This window comes from Lates calcarifer, linkage group LG19, assembly GCF_001640805.2.
Source record: "Lates calcarifer isolate ASB-BC8 linkage group LG19, TLL_Latcal_v3, whole genome shotgun sequence".
Taxonomy (NCBI): Eukaryota; Metazoa; Chordata; class Actinopteri; family Centropomidae; genus Lates; species Lates calcarifer.
The window spans coordinates 18,195,609-18,220,648 of record NC_066851.1 but is presented as its reverse complement, the minus strand read 5'-3'; the positions used below and the strand labels follow the sequence as shown (position 1 = coordinate 18,220,648).

At 41.6% G+C, this 25,040-nt stretch overlaps 1 long non-coding RNA gene across 1 annotated transcript in view; it reads right to left on the bottom strand.

Moving 5' to 3' along the window:
- Nucleotides 1–23,260, bottom strand: part of LOC127143613 (uncharacterized) — a 30,976-nt gene extending 7,716 nt beyond the window's left edge. The window contains exon 1 of the long non-coding RNA XR_007815178.1: nt 23,098–23,260. This is a non-coding gene — a long non-coding RNA (uncharacterized LOC127143613). The remainder of the gene's footprint in view (nt 1–23,097) is intronic.
- Nucleotides 23,261–25,040: the final 1,780 nt, after the last annotated feature.

Here is a 25,040-nt window from a genome sequence, read left to right as displayed (position 1 = left end):
ACATGCTAAAAGACTTATTGGCCTACTTTAGAAGACCTATGGGAGAGAAGGGGACTATAAGGCCTGCTCTGGGTGGGGCTGGGACTGTTTTGAAGGGAGATTGTGGGGGGGTCTAATGCAGGGGGGGGGTGTCTGATTTTTTTAATAAAGCACTCAGCCTCCCTCCCCTCGCTCCCTTCTTTTTCTCTGAGTGCTTACAGCTGCAGAGGGATGGAGAAGGGGGGCATAGCGGAACAGAGCGAACAGGCTCTGCATAGAGAGGGCCCTTCATGAAGTCACATCTGGACCTTTCCCAGAGAACTCAATGGAGCGGAGAGGCTAATGAAAGTCTTAAGTTATGTAATTGAGCTCTTCCATGTGCACCAGACGGTAATGTTGGCTTGATCCGCGGCACAGGATGTTAGCAAAATCCTATGGACATTTATGTCCCTCACAAAGGCCTACAAACTGGGCCGGGCTCATGTTGCTACTGTCATGTCATGTAACAGTTTGCTAACACAGATATACTAGAGCTCCAGGCCCATAGATGGAATCACTTCAGTGAGAGACTTGGCCTGTGAGGCATAACAAACAGGGTTTGGCATTTACTGCTACTAAAAGACCTACTTAGGTTGATTGGCCCATGTTGTTTTGCTGTAGTTAGGCTTCCACTGTCCGGCAGGCAGCAGTGGAAAATCACTAGAGAATTATGAACATTAAGTACAGCGCATGATTAAATGTGGTGTACAATGATTCCTTTTGAACTTTGTTCAAAGTGTAAACGATTGTAATGTAATTTTGAGCCTTCCAGTTTATGACAAACATATGTCTGCTGGTGTATTGTTATGTTTAGCAGTGACTTGAGCAGAGAGGCTGTAAAATAAGCTGCCTGGCTGGTTATGAGTGGAGGAGGGAAAGAAAGACCGGCACTGTAGGATTACATGGTGAGAGGTGGAGTGATGAATGTTAGAAAACACACATGCACAGTGTATGTGTGGATGCTAACGAGAATGTAGTCGTGTGTGTGTGTGTGTGTGTCCATATTTGTGGGATGACTGCGGGATGGGTGTAGACTGTAACCACAGTCAGATTGAATAAGGTCTCCAGTATCAGCCTCAGCTTTGATTTACCTTCCACGGTCGAGGGGAGAAGAAAGAGAAGCAGCCGAAGCGGAGGAGATGCTCCTGAAATGAACACCTTGGTAAAACCTGCCGCTGTATAAAGTGTCAGCGCTGGGCCTCTCTGTGGCGCGGTGCCAACCCTGAAGCCACTATCACCTCCACCACCGTCACCACCACACCGCTGTGCCTTCCATTAATAGAGGAGAAGAATAACAGTGATGGACGGGACGACAGGCCGGAGTGACGATACATTACCTGCCAATTAGACGAAGGGCGGAGGCAATGAGGAGAAATGCGTACCATATGGGAGGCTATGTGAGAGGCCACCTGACCCAAGGGGCCCACAACTCTCACATCAACACTCCTCGCCAGACTGGACCTGTTTGATGTCTTACATAATGCTCTGAATACCACCCTCTTCTCCTTCTCTTGCCACAGTCTTTCCAACCTCCCCATCCACCTCCTCCTCCTCCTCCTCCTCCTCCTCTTGCCCTTTGCTTTCCACTCTGAGACCACAACCACAAAGACATGCTCCGGCCAAGACAAACACAGCCCAGAATCAAATCAATTTTGAGAAGTTATGGTGCAACTATTACAGCTTAACACACTGCTGACAAGCCGCATGAGACGGTCCCCTCATGAGCGTGTGAAGAATGAAGGCTGTTACGTCTGTAACATAAGCGATCAGACACACAAGAGACATAACAGCGCTTGCCACTGACAAAGTCCTTCTTCATGCATCCTTTATATAACATGCATTAGTAATCCTGATGATTATTCCTTGGATGTTGCTCAGTGGAATCAAGCAGCATACCGTGACACAGATCTCTTATACCGGATCATTACTGGGTCTTTCCCTGTGTTTTCCAATGCTTTGAAAGAGAATTTTCCAAACATTTCCTTTTGGTGATGGAGCTGAAGTGTTGCATTATTTCAACAAGCATAGAGTAAAAAGCTTCAAGGAATGGTTTGGGAAATACACTTTCTGGCCAAGAGTTAGATAATAACAAAAGCATTCTCTTATGTGTGTGCTGAATATGAAGCTGCAGCCAGATGCTAGTTAGCTTAGCATAAACACTGGAAACAGGGGGAAACAGCTAGCCTGGCTCTGTTCAAAAGTAAAAAACTCAGCACCTTTAAAGCTAATTAATTAACATGTTACATCTTATTTGTTGTGTGAAAACAACCGTTTGTGGATTTTCTAGGGTGATGACATGACAATTTCTGCCGGGTGTAGTGACTTCCTGGAGTCAAGTCTGGCAAATTCACAACCTATGAAATAATCCTGGACATACCCTTCCATAAAACCACAACATGTCAACAAAGCAAGATACAACATGGTAATGACTGAGTTTTAGAGGTGCTGCTAGGCAGAATTTGGAGTTTGACAAAGAAAGGCTGGCTGTTTCCTAGCTTCTTTGTAGTCTTTATTCTAAGTTTTCTGTAGCTTTATACACGATGCACAAATATAAGTGGTATTAATATTCTTATCATAGTGTGCAGTGGCTCTTCTGCTGGCTCGGCCTGGCTAGTGGATATGAGCAGCTTGTGGCCAGGTCTAGTCAGAACCAGAAGGGCCAGCAGCAGCAGCAGCAGCAGCAGCAGCAGCAGCTCTATGGAAACACTGACTCACCAGCCAGGGGCTTTAACTCAACTCTGCCTCCTCACAGCTGGCTGATGGGGGAAAAAAAAGAATTTTATTTCTAAAACACCTTCATTGTTACCACACAAAACATAACACAGATAAAACAAACTTGCGAGAAAACTTTACCACAATCCAGAGAAATAAATCTCACACCTCACACAAACAAGCCCCAGAAAAAAAACAAAAAAACACTCACATTAAAAATCAAGCAGCACTTCGCCACAGATCCTAAACCACCATAAAACAGAAAAGGAGGGAGAGAAAGACAGACAGAAAGCTATATCATTAACGTGGTTGGACCCCTGGGAGACTGCTGGCCCATCATAAGCCTCTTATTAGACGACACTCCTCTGAGAACTTGTGGTCTAATCTTATAAAACTCTGAACACCCGCACCCTGCATGCTCTACCACTGGCTTATTAGTCACAGCTCTGTTTTTTGGTGCTTCGGTGTGGTAAATGGACCTGTTATACTTCAGGCTAACTTAAAAAAAATGCCACTATGACAGAGCCCCATCTGAATTATGGAGGAAAAGCACAGGCCAAAGAGGTGTTGAGGTGTTGTTAGAGTGTCACAGGTTTTTTTTCACACTTTTCTGTGCTGTTGCTGAAAGCTGAATCTTTCATCAGCCCAACCTTGCTCAAACCATGTACAAAGTCCTGTGCACAGAGCCCAGCCTACACACCACAGTGAAGTCATACTAACACAAAGCAGAAATAGAGTTTAACGCATTGCAATGTACAAATTTGTGTGCAAATTATGTGGTTTAACAGTATTTGTGTATTTAAATTTCAGGTCAGAGGTCTCAAATTTAGCTCTGTGGTAGGCAAACAGACTGCAGGTTTTCGTTTTAACAAGGTACTTTTACCTTAAACCACAAAAGAGGAATGAATCACTCAAGCATCATCATCCTTGCTGAACTAATTTTTGACTAACCCAGGGAAACAGGAAACAGCAGTGATAAAGGAAGTCAGAGAATAACAACAACAGCAATAGTTGTGGTGAAAAAGGCAGCTCAGAAAATATGACAATTTAACTGTTTATTCATCCCCTAATGGTTTCACATCCTCTGACAAAAAGCAAACAAACACTTTGAAAGTGTCGATGCTAGCATTAAGATAAAAACAAAGCATGCTATGCCACACACACAACCACTCACTCTGTATTTAGATTTGCACTAGAAAAGGTTTTGCAGGATTTATGCAGCATTATATTGACATTTGAGAGTTAGCTGAAAAGATTGATACTGCTCTCACATCTGTGCATTAATTACAGAGCTATAGCCAAGGCACAATTAGCCTAGCTTAGCATAAGAAATGGTAACAGGGCACTTCCAAAACTCACTAATTAACACACTGTAGTGCACTTGTTTAATCTATTCAGAAACAGGAATGTGAAATGAGCAACATCCAGATTGATTCTTGAGATCAGCCTTTAAAGGGTAATTTCACCCAAATTTCAGCTGTTTACATGTGGGGACTATTTTACCAATAGAAATTAGTTCTGATTAAATCTGTTTGTAGCGAGGCCTGTGGATTATTTGGACTGACTGCTATGCTGTTACTGAAAACACATGTTTCTATTGGAATTTTAAAATGCTACTTTGCACTGCTCTGAGCTCCAAGTTAATATTTTATGATGAGGAAGGAGGTGATAGGAAACTTTGAAGCACATATCTCAAAAACTGGTTGGAATAAGCCATGGCTTTATACATGGAAATGTGTTTTTTTGTAATTTGGGTTAACTTGGAGCAAACTTTACACCAAACTCCTTCTGAAACTGAAAAAAATGAATCATTAAAGATTTGTGTAAAAACTCCAGCTTGTGTCCCTGCTCCGCCCACGCCCCCTGTATTCGCTCTCCAGGCCAGGATTTGGTGTGAAACTGAGTTCCAGCAGCTGTGTCCAGGGCTGCAGAGACCTCTTGGTCTCTAGGCCAAGTTCCATGTCCGCTCTGATTATAGCACTAGAACAATGCAAGCCATTGTGGCGCAGTGAGTGTGGAGTCTCTGCAGTTTTCTCCATCATCTCTCTCAAATGCTCTCATTCAACACACACACACACACACACACACACACACACATACACATGCACACACACACAAACGTGCTGTAATGGACTGTAGTGTTAGGTGAACCACATAAAGGTAAAAATGTATGGTGTTTTTTCTTTTTTTTTTTTTTTTTTTGGAGTGAGAATGAAATATGGTTGACTGGGTCCCTGGTGTTCAGGCAGCCTGCCAAGACTTGAAACAGGCAGTTGAAATTCATCACACACGCACACACACACACACACACATATGCAGTCACACACATTCTCGCTGCTGGAGACCTCAGGCCACAGGGGAAGAACAATCTGACATGCCACACAGCGAGGCTCTCTGCAATTAGACAGTCACTTTATCACACTACAAACTTCTCTCTTTCCATCTCTTGCGCACTCTCACACACACATATACACATGCAGACACACACCCAAACAAACGCACGAAGGTGTAATCATTCACAAACACACTGCCAAACTCAAAACTGCTATTATCTGTCATTAGACACACACACACTCACACACACATGCTCTGTCAGAAACACATTTCGTTGCCCCACATTCTCCATAAGCAAACACAATCAGCTTACTAGCCAGCAAGTTCCAGAGAAGTGCAGTAATACACAAGTCTCTTGCAAAGAGAGTTATAAATAGTTATAAATAGTGAAGTGTTATGCTGCCTGTCCCTTCGGGGGAAGACTGGGAGGATCAGTCATAACCTCTGCGACCCATGACCTTTAACCTCTTACCCTGGGGGTTCAGTGGACGTGCTGAGAGTCAATGATGTCCAGAGGGGTGCACAGGAGTATTAGCTTTTATATGGTCTGTGCTCATGTCCCCCCTTCACCCCGACTTCCTGGAACACATCTTGAGTTCCACTACTCTGCATGTGTGAAACGGATACATGCAAGTAGATTTTAACACATGCTTACAGGCATGCAGCGAGTACGTATGTGTGTACACAAACACATAAGGCGGGCACCGCTGCGGTCCTCACATTTGGTGTAACCTTACATTTACACCATCAACAAGTCACTGGGTGACTGTTTCAGACCTAGAGAGCAAAGCAAACATGGAAATCCAGACAGTGAATGTGTGGGTGGTCAGAGATGTTGTTGGCTATGAAGATTTGGTCACAACTAGGTGTTATGAGTGAAAAGACAAGAATAAACATGCACTGAGATTGGCTGCATCAATTGTCATCATTGATAAGTGGCAATTAGCTTAGCTTAGAATACTGACTGTGGAGGGGGGACAGTTAGCCTGCAAGTTAGGTAGTGTAATAGTGTATGAACTATAGTTTATCCATGCAATAAAAAGTCATAGCCTCTCACCCATCATCCACATGTGGTCACAACAGAACAGCCCATCAGCCAAGAGGCTCACAGTGTGAACACAGGGTCAGAGGTCAAGCAGTGATTGGCCAATAAAGGGAACGTAATACGCAGGGCAGAGCTTTGCTGAAGATTTGTCACCCTTCGTTTCACTGCATCCCTTTACAAAACAGATCCCTGCTCTGCGGTGGGAGCACAATAGCTTAAAAGGACTTAAACCCCAGCTTAGAGAATGTTTTTGATTACCTTGATGCAACAGTTGGAAGTAAATGTGTGGACCGGATGGCACAGGGAAGGCAGGGTGTGGAGTGGGTGGGGGCTGGGCAAGACTGAACTGGCATGGAATAAACAGAACAAAGATAAATGACAGTGTGTAAGTGAATCACACCAGAGACTGGAAGTTATTTTAAAATTATCATACCGTATATCACAGTGTCACCTGGAGCAGTTTATGGAAACATGTGGCATCATGGGACACCATGTTTTACTGGAAGTAATGGGGGAAATGTGGGGCAGGGCCAGGCAGAACTAACTTGCCTTGCGAGGCAATCAAGGTTTTTGCGTTTGAAATCAATTCAAATCATTATCCATAAATATTTTAAGTATAGTGTAATTCTTCTTCTAAAATACTGGATTGCAGTAGACCTAAATATCCTCTTAAGTTCATAATCAATGTGGTTACTGAGGAGTCACAAGTAGATATTGCACTATAACTTGAGTTAACCAGAATCAAAATATTGCTCCATTAAGTGAAGTTTTATCTTGTGTATCATTTAGGTAAAATGACAAAAAAAGCTACTACTAACTAGTGATCAACATTAAGAGACCCACAACAGAAAAGAGAGCAAAATATATGCTATCACATGTTTTGTCCATTTAAAATCACCTCACTTCTGTTACTGTTACAAGTAGCTGCTTTTGTATATCAATTATACTTTGACACATGGTTGTGAGGAGGCAGATATCGAGCAACCCTGCAATTAGTGGACGACCTGCTCTACCTGCTGAGCCACACAAGTTTCTGTTATGACAATTCCTGTCTTGAGTGACTGTGGCATAAAAATCACACCTGTGAGCATGTCTAATTCAGTTAAAGGTAACTGTAGCTTACTAGCCAGCAAGTTCCAGAGAAAACACAAGTGTGTAATTCAGTTAAAGGTGGCTGTGAAGCACGATAAGGAGCATGTGTGTCAGTGCCATCATAAATGTCAAAGGTTTCGTCACTGGCCATTCTGATATTTTAGTCCCCACTATCTTTCCAACCATTCTGCCATGGCAATAATTCATAAGGAGTGACTCACACCTGCATGTGGGAGGGGTAAATTTCAATTAACAAGTTTTGCTTTTATTCTGACAGGTGTTTCTAATATTTTGGAACTTCCTTCATATAAATGAGGCAAGACTGCATTTGTTTTAATTAGGTGTACTTAATAAACTGGTAACTGAGTGCAGCTCTTAACTCTGTGTCATCAGTAACTTGCATTGTGCAACCAACTCATTTTCAGAGAGCTTAACTCCCACACATCTGAAAACAACTCCTCACTATAGCTAGGACACTCATGAATTAATCATAACAGAATAAATACAGCTCTCAAAATATTCTCCTCCAGTAAATGCAGCAGATGTTTTGCTCATCTGTTTCTTCACCATTAAACACCAACCCCCCCAGGTCTCAAAACAAACCCTCTGAGTAGAATGTAAGCAAAGCGAGAGGAAAGAGGAAAGTCAAAAGAAGAAGACGCCAGAGAGGATAAACAAATGCAATTCAACTTGACATCAGCTCTTATGTAGTGGGAGGTGTAAACATACAGAGGTGTAAACATGTAGATGGCAATGGCTCCAATTCAAGACGAGTGAACTTTCAGAGAGCTCGAACGAGGTGTGAACGCCCTCCGAGTTACGTGTAGGAGAGTGTGTGTGTGTGTGTGTATATGTGTCTATATTTGAATGTGTGTGCAAGCTACAGAAGAGCAAGCTAAGAACATTGTGTCCACACATGCAGACAGGCAGTGAGTCAAGGTTGCAAGCTGTATGTGTGTATATGTGTGTATATGTGTGTGTGTGTGTGGTGTCTCAAACCTTGACACTACTGATGCTGCTGTACACTTTAGCCAGACTCTGCGTTTTCTACATAAACAGTTCAATGATCACAGCTCTGAAATAGTGTCGTATAAAAGGAAGTGACTGGAGGCTGGACCTGCCCGTGGGGTGTTCTCCTCGACAGCACCTCAGATCAGTGTCTCCTTTCACTCTTCTGATCTTTGTAGCTGTCATCAAAGACACCAGAGCTGTTTGGCTGAGGCTGAGATGGGCCCAACCCTGCCTGCAGTGCATATACACCCTGAGCTATTTCTCTTACTTACCCTGTAAAGATGGTTTGGTTTCAGACAGGCTGCTACAGGCCTGCATCTGGGATCAGGATGGGGAAAGACTCCTGCCTGTGTGTGTGTGTGTGTGTGTGTGTGTGTGTGTGTGTGTGTGTGTGTGTGTGTCATTGTATGTTTTCAGAGAGTGAAACAGATTTGCTAGAAAGGGCAGACAGGTTGGTGCATGCTGCCGTGTTATGCCCTGAGTGTAATACTGTAAAATAATCTTTATATAACACCTTTTAAAACAGAAAGGTACTGCACAGAACAATGCAGCACAAATGCATCAATAGAGTAAAGTAAAAGACAAAAATAACAGGATAATGAGTAATAATGTGTAAGACTGTCTACAAACCATCTCCAGAAAGTTAAAACTATATTCTGAGCCAAGAAAATTAACTTTCTGTGAAATATAATGTGCTAGAAGCAAATACTGGTGAATACGTGTAGGTCTAGTGAACTACTGTAGCTAGGCAAAGCAACAGTCACAACAGATGTCTGGAGTTTTTTCTTTTTTCTCTGTACCGGCCCGTTTACCCCCACGGCATTCTGTTCTCAGGATTTAACATCATTTATTTCAATAAAGACTTAACTAGGTTAACTAGGTACATAACTGACAGTTTATCTTAAGACTTGGCGTGTACCATAGATTCTTGTCTGTAGAGCATTCCTCTCTTGTGGAGCAGTTTATCCTCAGACAGAGGGGGTTAAATATCAAAATACAGTTTTAAATGCAGACGTGACGAAGCCTTTCAGGTCCTAGGACTATGCCTAAGTCCTCAGGCGTAAGGCATAAGGGGTTAAACAGACAGAAATATATTAAAGGATCAGGCGCAGATGTGTTTTAAAAGTAAAACTGAAAATCTCTTTGAAGATACAAAAGTAGGCAGTGTAAAGGTGTTAAAAGTGGTGTTACATGTTTACTCTTTGGGATCCAGAAGATGTTTTTTTTTTTTTTTTTTCCAATTCAAAATTACAGCTGTCAAGACGAGATGATTTACGTTGGGGGCCTTGGAGAAACTAGGTTGAGACATTCAAAGGATACGTGGGTGTGTTTTCTTGTTGAATGCATCTTATCAGTAAAATCATTTAAAGAATTCCTCACAACTTCCACATGAGTCACTGGTTCAACGCAGAGTAAGCTCTGCTGCCAACACTGAAAATGTTTTCACAAAACAGTATCACCATTGGACCACAAGGTCTATTTACTGTAGTAGCTGTGCTGGAACCGTCTCTTATATCACACGATTAAGACAAAATTTAAAACATCTATAATCCTGTGAAAACTGGGGAGGCAACAAAGGACTAACAGTATTTCTTCTTTTTAAATTAAATTATTCAAACAGCAAGTCTCTGCATTTTAACCACAAAGACAAACTGGCTCATAAAATCTCATAGTGTTGATTTAGTCTTGCTCCATGTGCGCTCGTCTTGACTCTTTCTCTTTCGGCAGCAGAAGTCTTTAGTTAACCAAGGCTAAAACATTTTTAGGAACAAGTAGCACAATAATCTGTGGTCTGAGAACCCAACATCAGTACACAACACACATTATTTAGTGGTTAACCATGATTGAAAAGACGATCTAGCGTGTGGTCTTTCATATGTGTGGGGTAAAGACTAATTATGAGATTAACAATAAATAAGCAACTGATCTGAATCTCTTTGAATAACCTGATAATGATAATAATATACTGTCAGGGTTAAAGCTTCCTACCACAGCCTGTACTCATCTGTCAGGAGGCGATTGCGCAAAGTAGCCTTGCATCAGACACCCAGTGACAGGTTTGATGAGTTGATGGAAGTGATTGCACTTCACACTTCAGGTCCTCTCAATGTGGCAGGGCCACACTCAGGCAGGACAAGACACGCCTGACACTCGTGAAAAAGAACACCGTGATTACTTTATTGGCACTTACACACACAGGATAGGATTTATAAAAAATATATATATATAATGCTGCTGTTTTTTCAGAGGAGGGCTTCAGAAAACAGGGTCATCAAACTCTGCAGCTGCCTAAAGTAGCTTGATGCCAAGTTCAAATGCATCAAGTTTGACCTATTTACTACAGGTGCTTTACCTCAAAGACAATGAATTTATAAAGTATATAGCTATACATCAAGTTTAACCGTTTCTGATAGTATGATTAAATTAGAAATCATGTGCTCCTGGGTGTATCTGTATCTGTTTTTTTTTCTCATAGAAACAACAACATTCAGAGATATGATCAAGTTATGAGTATTTGCTTCTGTTGCCAAGTTTGTGACAGACTGTTCTCTTAATGCGTGGAGCTATGAAATGAGAAACTAATGTTTAAAACTGGAGGCTAAGCTTTGATGACATGTAAGATTTTTTTTAAAAGCTTAGGAAAACCTGAAAGGTTAGTTGAACAGCTGATAAGTGACTCCTCATCCCCCATGCTGTTAAAATCCAAAATCCAGTTTTGATGTTAGCACACTTGTCCAGTGTTCCCCAAGCTGATGAAATCCTGGTTGCTGTTCCTTTAAATATGATTGGACTCCTGTCTATCAGTCTTTCAGACCTCCTATCTCCACCTTGACCACCAGGACATCCACCTTTCACCACCAGCTTCTAGACTCCAGGGAATCTGGTCTTAACATCTATCTTCATTGGGCTCACTCTTAATGAAGATGCTCATTTTCAGTCTAATCTGCAAAACACTGCCAACTGATTTCTCCTGAATGAATGAACAATGATAATGGTGGCAAGATTTTTGGAAAAAGGGTTCATCATTTCAGGTGCTGGTATCCAGTGTAGTTATCTAGCTAATTAGGCTAACTTTGTTGTAAAATAAAACCGACTGAGGCTAAGCTGAATATATGGAAAAATCTGAAACTTGACAGACCTGCCGTGCAAGTTCAGTTACGAAGCTATGATTGGACAATCACAGTTCAAAGGAGAATTTACATGAGCATCAGGAAAGACAGCAAAGATATACGTGTACTTCCACATACATCACATGCGTATGCGCACATACAAACCGGTGTAACATGCATATCCAGACATGTATATATGTACATACACGTCCACCTGTCTACATCTGTGCACACAGTCAGTTTTGCCTCAGTTTGAGAGATTTTGATTGATGAACTAAATCCTTACTTCTTGTGAAATTATGTATGTCAGTTTAGTAACTGTATGTTAACTTTAAAGGTCAAGTATGAGGCAAAAAAAGTGAAATAATGGTTCAGCAAAAAGCAGCAGCAGCTCCCATTTTCACTTATTTACTTACTCAGAAAGTAAGCTTGTGTGACTCACTCTTCAGTAGCCCCAAGACAGTTCAAGCAGATTATCTTTGTTTTATTTCTGAGAGGGTGTTGTTCTTTTCCAAGAAAGATAACTCAATCTATTACAAAGGTGCTTCAGTGCAGAAACACGTCTGTGACTGCTTCCTTTATTTTGACACAATAGAAAAATCAATCAACAGATGAAAGCAGCCAGGTATTTAGAGGAGGAGGAGGAGGAGGAGGAACCTGCGAGGGTTTCTCCAGGAAAACGTGTTCCAGCTGGGAGATTTTATAAGCTTGTCACATATCAACTGACTGCCTAACAAAATAACACTTTCCACACCCAAGGGCTCCCATTGTACGAGGTGTGTGTGTGTTGTGTATCTATCTGATGTCTAAATATTTTCAGTCAGGATGCAGGGGCTTTGAGGAAGAGAGAGAGAGAGAGAGACCAGGACCCCCCCACACACACACACACCTCCCCCTCTCTACAGCCTATTCCAGTTACTTACCGTAAATGTGTGGTTAACCAGAAAAAGCTGTTGGTGGGGGCAGAGCAAATCTTGAGGGAAGTGCACTTTGAGAAATCCCGTTTTTTGGTAATGTTGAGGGCATTGTGGATTTGTTTAGGCCGAGCCCGTGACTTGCCTGTGGATGTGATGATTATTATGATTGAGTTTGTGCATTTGTGTCTGGGGTAAAAACATGCATGTTGCCTCTCTGTTGCCTCTGGCTGTACAACGAGCTCGGCAGAAGCCAGAAGTCAACCTCTGTGTGTGTGTGTGTGTGTGAGTGAGACAGAAGAGAGAAAGAGGGATAGAGATAGAGTGGGAGGAGAAATAGAAGGCCAAAAAACGAGGCTGTGAATGAAAGAAACAGATAGCGAGAGAAGAAGGACTGAGAGAGGAGAGAATGACCGAAACAGCACGAGAGCGAGAGAGCAGAGAGCAGAGAGAAGGGAGAGGAAGAGGAGGAGGAGGAGGAGGAGGAGGAGGGAGTGACTGAGCATTGCTTTTCAAGAGCAGGGAGAACAAAGGCTCCTTTGTGCACAGTGCTGAGAGAGTGAAGTGGAGCCAGGGCTTAGGGAGTGTTTAACAGTGTACACCGACTGCATTCCTGCAATGTGATTACAAGACGCTTTTAATTTATACTCAGGAAATGGACTTAACTCTTCCCTCTCCTCGCATTCCCTTACTCGCTACCTGTCTCTGTTTTCCCTCTCGCTGGGTTTGTTTCAGAGTTTTAATGAGCTCAGCTGTAGCCAGTCAGCTTAAATTGTACTGTATGTGTGCCTTTTGTGAGTTTGTACAGTAAAGGTCATTTTGTGCGCACAGACCTACCTGTGGGCCAACCATTACAAACTAGTATAGTAGAGCCAAACACTGCTGAAACTAGCATAACTTTACATTTTAATGGAGACTGATGATGAATCTAAAAACCCTTGTATACAACCTGTTCAAAGCAGGAATGTTGGAGGGGGGGCATTGGTATCTGTGATCACACATGGGGGCAGCATCATGCTGACTTTGTTTGGTACAATGTAAACTAGCAAAGACAGCATAATGAGGGGTGTTCTTAACGGCAATATAGCAGGAATTATGTTTAAATGATGCTTAAATCTGTACACTTGATGAATATAAGTCAAATACTCACTCTCCTTTTACCTCTGTCTTAGTCTCAACCATCTCCTGAGAGAAATATCTGGCTCTTTAGCTGTTAAATGCTCCACTATGTTCACCTGCTACATGCTGACTTTGTCTGTCTGCTGTTGGTGGATATTAAAAATATTGGTAAGTGCAGCTTTAAAGTAATCAAACTGTCTCAAGCTTTCACTTTTTAACTATTAATTAGAAATTAAACTGTTGTATGCATGTTCCTATTTTTCCAGTTCACTTATAACTCAGAACATATTAGTTCACTCAAAAGAAATTACAATTAGATAAACTGGTGATCATAAATTTCAAACCGCCTGAAAAACAACTTCTGTTGCCGCCCCCAAAAACACAACAGCATTGTTTGCCAACTAGAGTGCCATTACATATTGTGGACAGCCTCCATTATCTAATTTAGCAAATAACATTTGGGCCTCACAGTCTCCTGACTTGGCTTGCCGAGTCAGAAACGCCTGCTGGCTGGAAAGGTGGAACGAGAGAGAGGGAGTGAAGAAGGGAGGGAGAAATCTGGTGGATCTGGAGGCCGAGGTCAGGGCACAGTGGACTTCAACCTCTGGCCTCGCTGCTGAAAAAAAACAAAAAAAAACCCCAGTGCATGTCTGGAAGTGATCATCACAGCTGCTTGTTATCAGGAGGAAACATCTGATCTCAGATCATCTGCCCCCCTCCTCCTCCTTCTCCTCCTCCTCCTCCTCCTCCTCCTCCTCCTCCTTGGGATGAAGACAAAAGTGTAGTCTCAGTGTGTCCTCCTTACATGAGACTAGCCACTAACTGCTTCTTTTACAGCACACTTCCTCTGCTGTTTTTTTTTTGTTATTCCACCCCTCACCCAACTCCCCCACACCTACCACCCACTGTATTCATACATTCAAATGTAAGATAAAACTCCCCACATTAAATCCTCCTCCTTGCTGTGTGATTTACTTTTCTCCTTTCCCTTTCTCTCTCGACATCTCTCTGCTCAGACCTCGTTCCAGTAATGAGGCTCTGCATTGTCCACTCGCTCTCAATCTTCCATCAAACGCAGAGAGAGAAAAAAAAATATTTCACTAAGGGTAAAGAAAATCAGGGGTGGGCTGAGAATGCATGAAACAAGAAAAGAAAAGTTTTTTGAAAACTCTTTTAAAAGCAGGACAGGCCAACTCCCACCCACCAGATTAGCTTCTCCTCAGAAAGACGGTATAAAGATTTAATTAGTGAACCGTTTCTGCGTGGTCCACTATTCACCCTTTTTTCTTTTATCTGTATTTCAATATGCCCACTCTGCATTTTCCAGACCACCTCAAAACCTTAACTCCATCGTTTTTGTGTGTGTGTGTGTGTGTGTGTGTGCGTGTCCTTTTTCCTTTTCTTTTACCTAATCAGAAATGCAGCTCTGTGGTGAAAGGAAGGGCTAAAGGGTGAGACGAGTGAGGAGGGAAAGCATTTGGAATTGGGAACAGAGGGTGGGGGGTGTTACAGTATATTGTCCATCAAAAACAATACAAGGTTTTATATTCAGCTAGGATTAAGCACCCAATCAACAGGTCTTGAGTGCATGAGGTACCACATGAGAAGCTTATGAGTGTGTAGTGAAGCAACTAAGCAAATTTTTGTGTTTGTGTGAGTAGCCTGTGTTCACACTCACGCACATATATTTGAAAATGCATCTGTTTCTCTCAGTTTTTGCAATTCCACCCGCACTGAACTACTGTTTTTGATCACCAAAGAATGCTGATGCATGTGATTTGCTGTAAAAACCTCTGGCTCGAGTGGCTCGTACATTCCCAGAAGAAGAGTTTTTAAGTGTTTACTTATAGTTTTGGTGGTTGCTGGATCAGTTTTGACGTTGAATGACTTGGGAGTGCGAAGGTGCACGGAAAATAAGTGAAGTTCTCCAACTCATACAACAAAACAAGTTGTGTGTCATTACCTTCCAAAACAAGCCATAATGAGCGTGCACCAAATGCACCACTGCTGGCAGTTACATCAAAATAAAATCCAACATTAACACTAATACAATCCATTCAGCTTATTTAAAAGGAGCAACACACTGTTGTATGTGATACCACATGGCTACAAAATGCTACAAATATACGACGACAGTAGCTAATTTAAGCTTTTTATCTGGTTTAACTACAAAGTTAGCTCTCAAAATAAGGGGTGTTTTTCCTGACTTTCCCATGGGTGCATTTCCTTCCTCATAAAACATTTTCAAAGTTGCTTTTTTAAGTATTTTAAATGCGATACTGTTGGAAAGGCTGTGGTCATGGTTAAAATAAAACACTGGATATTTGTAGGAAATGGGATGTGAATAGTGTCAAAGTAAGACAACATGAATGCCAAGTCATCCTCCCCTAATTTCATCCTAAGGCAACATTCAGACTGACTTTGTTTAAAAATACGCAGCATTAAATGTACAAATGCTCATTTTTGGGCGATTGTAACACCAGTACTGTATTTCTGCTGTTTAGATCACAAACATTGTGACAAATGATTATAAAAAAGTGCCTGTAATAACTTTCTCATAAAATTATAAACCGCTAATCAGTGTTTTGTTATCTGATAAGCCTCATGGATGTATTACTCAAACTGGGTTTCCTGTATCACCAAGTTTCATCGTGTGCCTCTTGCTTTTTTTGGCCTAAACGCCCGATAAAGTAAAATCATGTTCAAACAGAGAAAATCCTTCACTTGATTGGCCACAGGAGGGCGCATGTCAAGATTTTTGACTAAATGTTGCAACGTAGCGCTTGTGGTGAGGAAAGTCTCGGAAAAACCTTAAATATGTTCAATAAATTACATTTTAAAATTTAGACTATACTTAATAGTGTGGTCTTAGTTTTAGTGCCAGTAGGATAGTTCACAACAACAAACAAAATGTCACTGAGATTAGAGGGGATGCAGGAGAAAAGAGTGGGAGTGCAAAAAGAGCGAAGAGCAAAAAGAGCTGGGTACGTTTGGAGGAGGCAGCTCAGTGTGCCCGAGGGTCTGTTTTGTCAGTTGAAGAGAGACAGAGTGAGGGTTAGAGAGAAGAGAGAAGCAGTGGGGGACTAAAGGCGGGAGGAGGCAGGGAGGCATGGTGAAAGTTAGTCTGTATGAAATCCCTCTTTTTTTCACTTTACATCAAAGCTGAGCCTGGCAATAGAATTCAAAGAGGCAATCTGCATTTCCATAGGCTCCTCCTGACCCTGCCTTGCTACCCCCACATCCCTCCACCAAACACCACCACCCCATCTCCTCCCAAACCTCTCCACCAACCACCAACCACCCTCCTATCCCACCCACACCTTTTTCCTCCACTCACACAGCAGGACTATTGTCATCCACTCACATTAGCCTTCAACTGTAACCCCGTCCAGACCGCTCGCCCCCACATCTTCCCCCCACCCTCACCTCCTCTGTCACCCCTCTGTCCATGTGTCCAGTACTCCACCAGTAACACCAGTATAAGTATAAACATTCAGTATATCACAGCAAGAAATGATGGAAATATTGTTGTTAATAATCCCTGTAGAAGTTTCCTTTTTTGTGTTTTCACACTCTGGTTAAGTCTAAGGTGAAGTTCAGCTACAGAACAGCATCTCTGTGCTCAGACTAGACTTGCTGAAGGGCACATCAGCAGGGCAGAGGCTTGCCAAAACTGGTTATGTATCTAGGTCATTGCCTAACCAACCATTATGCTGTGGATGAGCGTATTTATTGGTGTATAAATGTAAAACCATGAATTTTCTGCCCTCTTGTTCTGATTGTGAATCCAAGTTGGTGAAAGTTTATGTCAGCTTGTATGTCATTCATCTCTACATTTTATATTGAATGTTGGATCATAAACTAATCACAAACCTCAGTACAGTACAGAAAGAAATTCATATGTAGTGTATCTTTTCATCTTTAATAACATTCTTGGTAAACTTCCTGTCTACTTCTGTAAAATGCTCTCTCCTGCTCTGAGCAGCTATCGCACTAGATCATCTGTATCGATAATCTTCCAGGAATGGTTAGACATTTTGGGAAACACATTTGTTTGCTTTTTTCCTAAGAGCTGAGAAGATTGACACACTCTCAGTCTGTGCTGTGAATATGAAGCTGCAGCCAGCATCTGATTAGCTTAGCTTAGCATAAAGAATGGGAAGAACTAGCCTCACTCTGTCAGAAGGGAACAAAATAGGCTCACAAGCACCTCTCAAGTCCACTAATGAACATGTGATATTGTACAAAAGTCCTGGTGTAAAAATTACTATTTGTGGTTTACCAGCTGCTGGTTTCAGCTTCACACTGACTGGACAAATATGAAAGCGGTATAGATCTCATCTAACTCACAGCAATAAAGCATTTTCCAAAACATCAAACTGTTCCCTTAGATGTCCTCAAACACATTTTGGCCCAGTGTGTCTTGTTAAAGAGACAATGATTCTCAGTACACTTGTTACCCTGTTAAACAAAGCTTAAAGGAAATACCTAAAAATACAACAAAGACAACACAGTTTCATCACTGCTGCTGTCACCAACCGTCCAGGTAGTGAGTCATGACTATATTGTGAGTCATGACTATATGAATGAAGGACAAACCTGATCAACATAGCTCAGCACAGCAGCAATTCCCAGCACTTATAAATACTCACAGTCCTCTGTACAGGTGGAGCTAATATGATAGACTGATTCATATTAACTTCAAATATGATAAACCTGAACTTTATCAAGGCGTCTTAGTGCTTTTTGGAGTAAAAACAAAATCAGGCTATGAAATTACATGTCTGCGTGTTTACTGGCAAATACATGCTACATTTATTTGTTTTGACTACTGCTGGATAGTATTGGTTTTTATTTGTTTTGTTTTTGTTGATGCAGTGGTTTTTGTGGGTGTGGGTCGACATTTTGTTCCACTGCCGGCTGTGCAGTGCCAACATTTTCTGTTGGTTTTAGTTGCATGCTTAGTGGTTTTATGATCAAAATCTGCTCCATTTTTCTGGGTCAACAAGCTCTGAGAAGAATCTCTTGGCCACAGATCCACATACAGTGGCCTAAAAGTCAGCTACGGTTGCCCAAAGGACACAGTGGTGAACTTGAAATTGTAGCAAAAACAATAAAACATGCCTTCTATCTATGATTAAAAGTTATTTTGTAAAAAAACCCAAAAACCTCTGACCAAAGTCCTACTTAATAATTGGCTCTAAATGCTACAATAGATATGTGTGTGCCTTAACATTCACTAGTTTAACCATTCATCATTGTTACTTGCATTGTTTGACTTTATACGGCATATAAGATGTCAAAAACACAGGTACTATATTTTTTTCTGCCACCTGTGCTCCATTGCAGTGGGCCTCCCACACATCACCAGTTTCAAGATCTTGTCTTTCATTGTCTGTGGGTGAAGATGACATGTCAGCACACCTAAAAAGGTCAAACCACAAACGGAGAACATATCTGAGAGGCAGACAGTCGTGGCCAAAGACGTATGTTTCCAAACCACCAGGTAGCCGGACTTAAAGAAGGACCAGGTTAGCCATGATGCATTGGGTACCGCGCACTGTGGTCGGCCAGTGTGATGTGGTTGGAAAAAGACACACAGGACATGAGAAATGGCAGAGGAGAAAGTGCACGAGATAAAAATACAGATCGGAAGATGAATGCGGAGAGAGATGAGACAGAGTGACTTCTGAGAGAGAGACACTTCAGTCAAAACCACAACATCACTGTTTCTTGTGAGATAAAGATAAATTAGCCAAGAAGCAGGTTTCATATCAACATGCTGACTTAGTCCCTGCAGGTTCTCTCCTTCTGAAATCATTCATGACAAACAGGCTTCACACTTTCTGGTGTGTTGTAGTTAGTTAGTTGTAGTTCACTACAGAGATTCACTCAAGATTTTAACACATGCAGTACTAGAGTGCACATATTAGTGTTGCCCAGAGCTTTTCGAGCATACCCACTGGTCATTTTTAGCAAACAGATCTTGCTATAAATGTTAAAACCATTCATTTTCAAGCATGCATACTTTCCAATCCACCCTGCATTCCAGTTGGTGAGAGAAATGCTTGCCTACTGCTATCAAAATCAAGAGACAGAAGAAGAAGAAGCAATTTCTTATCAGGAGTTCAACGCTATTTGACTGTCTTTGTGTTGTTTCAAAGAAGAATATAAACATGGTTTAATGCCTGATTTCCTTGCACAACCTCTCTTCACAAGAGAGAGCATGCACACTTGCTACACGTACAGAGGGTCACACATTTTGGGTCCATCAATGGATGATGACAGTTCAGTGCAGTCCAGTATTCACTCTCCTTTTAGCTCTGATTTTGGTCTCTACCAACTCCTGAGGGAAATATCTGGCTCTTTAGCTGCTGCAGGAAACAAAGTTGAGAGATTATGATAATGTAATACAATGACCTCCTGTGTTGAAATGAGTAAAGCTGTGAGCCATAAAACCAAAACAAAGAGCTAAGGCCCTAAAAAGCTCTGTAGCTTTAAACTACACCATGACTTAGATGAAGTGACATCACACTGATAACAACGCACGAGACGCTGCATTATTGCAGATTTGTTGCTGGGGCAGAGCCTAAAATGAAAAATACAAACCAGCAAATCCAGTTCAATTGTTTGTTTTTTTGAATGTCACCATGACCTAATTATTAACCTCAAAAGTCAATGATTTTGTTCTCCACCTTGATGCTGGCATGGACAGGAGATCATTAGAACAACAGCAGAGTGTGGGAATTTAACACGATGTGTAAGCACGCAGGTATTTAATCAGTCAGTGCAGTTTGTTGCCAGATGATGGTGCGCTGCATTACCGAAAAAGGAAAGCCACAACTCACTTGGTTTCCTGTATCATACTCTCTTGTTTTTGTTGATGTTGTTTTGCCAAAGCTCTGCACACTGCCTAAGCAGACACCCGTTCCTTTTTAGTACATCTGTTTTTTGGTTTTGATGATGTTAAAGCTTCTACCAACTTATGGGTAGCAATGGCAGAGCTACATCTAAATCATCTTAAATCTCCAGTGCCCTCCTTTGAAAATCTGAGACACACACACACACACACACACACATTCAAACACCCCCACAACTACGTCTCTGTTTAGACAATGGCAGGATTTGGGAGATACGGGTGCACTCGTCCAGATTTCACGCTCCCTCGGTCACAGTGGAGAAGTGTTGACCCCAGCAGTGCTGCGTTAGCGCTCAAGACACTGGGCTCAATTCAGCGGGGCCCTAAAATATGAAACACCCCGCTGTGTACAAGACTTATCTCTCCCCTTCCTCCCGTCCGTCCCTCCCCCATTTCTCTTTCTGTCATGTCTCTCTGTCTTTACACTGTATTCAATGCTCAGCCATTGATCAGTGCGACTGACACTGGAATGTGTTGCTTGGCATCATTTTGACGTCTCTTCAGGGAGAGCTTTGGAAAAAATGCTCTATGCAAATTAATCTAGGTGTAGTTTTATTTTGTTTTTGATTTGCCTGTCAGTTGTGGTTATTATCAGCTGGAAAAATGTGGTCAACAGTTTTTTTTCCACTTGTGTGTAATAACAAATTGAAAATATCTACTTTGTATGTTTCCATTAGAGATGTTTGCCACAACAACAGCATGACGGAGGGTAAAAAACGACTCAAAATTACATGGAATGTCTGGTGTCTTCAATAAAACCAGTTGCATTGTCGTTGTTTAATTGCCTCATGGTTACGGCCTTATGATTCAACAGTTGGCATCTTAGTTTATTTACCACAACAACACTGATCACAGCGGTAATGATAAAAGAAATCAAGTGCAGTGGAGGTTTTACCAACAGAGCAAAGTGGGGTTTGCCAACCCTTGGATAAACCAAAAGCCTTTGTAACGTAAGACTCCAAGCTTTTGTTTACTTCTTCATTGTAACTACAGCCCAAAACACAACTTGTCCCTTTCCAAAAAGACAAAAGAGCCACATGCGTTTTATTTAGGAAAAAGCTGAGCGAAATGGAAATTAATAAATGGATCTTTTCAAGCTATCCCTGTGTGACCCTGATGAGGTAAGGGGGACATTTTTAGAAAAAGAAACAACAAGTATACCTGGACGTTAGCTCGGGTGCTAAGCAAGCTCTAAGAATAGACACTCATCTCAATAAATACTAGAGAACGATCTGGGTGTGCCATATTTCACCTTGGCACTGATTCTATTGGCTGAGGTGTGCCGATCCCCCGGATCATACGAGCCCAGACAGGGGCAGGAAGTCAAAGGGTGGATTCAGCGTTCAGATCGAGACAAGGCTGAGCTTGAAGTCTAATCTCACTCCTCCCTCATATTTATTGTCTATCTAAAGTTAGCAGAATGTAATCACATGAATGATACCTTTAGTACTTGTGACCATTGTTAAGCAGTCATAGCACCGATGTAATGGTGGTGTATTAATAAATTCACAGATTATTTTTACCATTCTCTGCAGTTTTTGTGTCTTTTAACCCACTGTTTTGATAACATATTTAACTTTTTAATCTAATAACATGTCAGTGTTTTGTTTACAGCTTCTTGTGGCCCTCGAGTGCCCCCCCCCCCCCAAAAAAAAAAAAACATTTAATGCAGGTTTAAAGTAGCTATAATCAATATTTTTATATTCACACTGTGTCTTAGTCTTGTCTTTTAACTTACTGCAGACGGACAAAGTTTGTGAGTCACTTTGTCATTTAGCAGCGAGAAGAAGACAGAATATTTGACTTACATTCATCCAGTGGCCAGAGACATGGCCCCAAATGAATGGGAATGTGTTGTGTTACTTGTATAATAGCTCCGTAGGGTAATAACATGTTAATGTTGTGTTTGGTTTTATCAAAAGAGAAAGTGGCGAAATATTCAGCCCCACATTTTAAAGAAGGTACTGAAAACCACTTCTGCTCCCACTCGTTTTCACTTTAGCATTGTCCTTTTCTCATTTCTCACTTTCACAACACACCTTTACACCGAGATCACCTAACATTAGAACATATTGTGGTCAGCGACAACTACCGTAACAGTAACACTGGCACTGTCAGCATGATTTCTAGGGCTGTCACCTTTTCAGGTGTTAAAAAACAGGAACTTGACATTAGCTGCCTGATGACTGAATGGCAAACGCACAAGTTTACATAACAGTTTGTTTTTTCAGTTCATCTTAAAGGTTTCACAAACTCAGCCCAACTGTGAAGTTTCTTAATTCACTTGGGAGCAAAGAAAAAAAATCAGCAATCATTATTCATCTCTAGCTACTACAGAGTTTTCAGGCTGCACAGCAGTGTGTGATTGCATCCATAAGTAGAGTCATGTCCTCATCTCCATGCGCAGCAATATATTCACACACCTGGGAGTAATTTGTGAGCAATGTGGGCTCTGATGAATCCGGAACACAGATTTAGATTTAATAATCCAAATTGGAGGGATTACACGAGTGGAAAGACAAGTGCGCCTCCTCTCCTGGCTTCACCCTGTCTTCGTTTTACCCCACCTCTTCCATCTGCTACTACCTTCATCATCATCACCATCATCCCTTCCACTCCCCTCCCTCCCCACACTCTGCGCTGACCCTGTGACCCCTCCCCCACATCACTCACGGGTCATCAGTAAGAAGAAAGGGGGATTTAACGGCTAACTTGGCCCGGGGAAGGCCTGTGGAGGTGGGGGCCGAGTATGTCTCAGAGAATTCCTGTCTTCAGCTGACTCCCCCCCCCCGTCCCACACCACCATCCCTCCTGCCTCCTTACCTTCCCACTGCGCTTTTCTGTTCCCACTGAGCAACAGAGAGAAAACATCTCCCCTCGTTTTTTTTTTGGGTTGATTATCAGGGCTGGAGAGCACAGTCTCGCAGGAGTCCACAGATGAGGAACAGAGACGCCAAGTCCCTCGACACGCAGTCTTGTAGACACATGGCAAATGATCTGAAAGAGAAAAAAAAAACTTAAAGGAATAGTCTGACATTTTTAGAAAAGACTGATACCACCCTGAAGTCTTCACACTAATGTAGCTGAGGCCAGCAGCCGGTTCGCTTACTATAAAAACTGGAAACAGAGAAACAGCTGACCATTAGTATATATATATATATATATATATATATATATATATATATATACATATTCTCATGTACAGTTTTAGATTTTCTGTGATCTGTTTCTGTGATCTTTTGTGTTCTTGATGAAGAGTTAATGATAAGTTTAACACCACTCATCTCTGGGAAGCCACAGCCAGCAGAAAGATAGCTTAGCTTAGCATAAAAATCCTCTAAAACTTACTGATTAACAGTCTCCAGACCACAGACACATGTTGAACAGACAAACATGAGAGTCGTAACTATCAGCAAAAAAGTGAGCAATTGTACCGCATTGGCCTCAATATACGATGATTTTAGGTTAGAAAAAGTTGGGCTAGTCTTATATTTGAGGACTAGGCAATTAAATGACATCAGATATCATTTTTGAATGGAGATAACACCAGTTTAACACAGTATAATGTTGCTAGGTTAGCAAGTGTTTTCAGTCTGTTTATAGTCTTTTAGATTCAGTCAGTGTTTTGTTAACCCAGTTTAACCGGCATGAGTTTCTGAAGACTTGTGTAACGTGTTTTACTGCCATGGAACAAACAAATTCATGACAACTGAAAACAAGTTCATAGCGACTCCTGACATCTTTAGTGCAGAAATGAACTGTGAAGAAAATCTGTCAAATGGCCAAGAATAACAGCTGTCACAGATGATGAGCTGAAAAAAAAAAAACAACTCTCTGATTCCGGCCGCTTCATCAGCCTGACAGGACTATATATGGCACAATATAGGATTTTCCAATACGTCTAATTACTCCTTATCAATTTATACAAAAAAAAAACCCAAAGCATAAGAAGACCAATTTGTCCTTTTATGTTTTGCTGTTCAGATCAGATTCCGTGACCTGATCTGCCATGAGCTGCCATATTGTCATACTTGACTGCATGATTTATTGTGATAGCTGTTACCAAAAATGGTGCCAGTATAGCATTTAGAAAGAGTCACACATTTCTGACAAATCAGATGACACCAAAGGATCAATTATATGAAAAATATAGAGAAATATCATCAGGTAAAGGGTTAATGCTCCACAGAGTGACCTAGTAAACTAAAGTCTGAGCTCCCACAGCCAACAAAACTTGTGACTGTCTTGAAATCTAATATCCATAAATATGTACTCTCAATTTTTGGTTAACCACTACCAAATCTGGGACCCTTTCTAAGACCTGTGGGGGTAGACAACAAGAGGTAACAAGCAGAAACTTCAGGAAGAACAACTTATCGTTTCTGCGCTTCAGGTTGTGCAAAGATCAAACAGGCAGGTGTTGATAGACAGATTTTTCTACACCTTCAGACAAAGCCAGGCTTGCTATTTCCCCCCATTTCCAGTCTTCATGCTAAGATAATCTATCCTGTCTCCAGCTTCATATGCACCATACAGACATGAGAAAGGATATCAGTCTTCTCCTCTAACCCTCAACAAAAAAGCAAATAAGCGTATTTCCCAAAAAACTATTCCTATATGGTGCCTTCTGCGAATCAACAAGTGACTTTTTCGGCACTTGCAGGGCAAAGTAAGGATTTGAGGAGTGAAATTATGTTTTGTTGTCTAGAAACTAAAGATTAAGATCAGCAGAATCACAAATGCAATCCCACCTCTTCTCTAAAGAG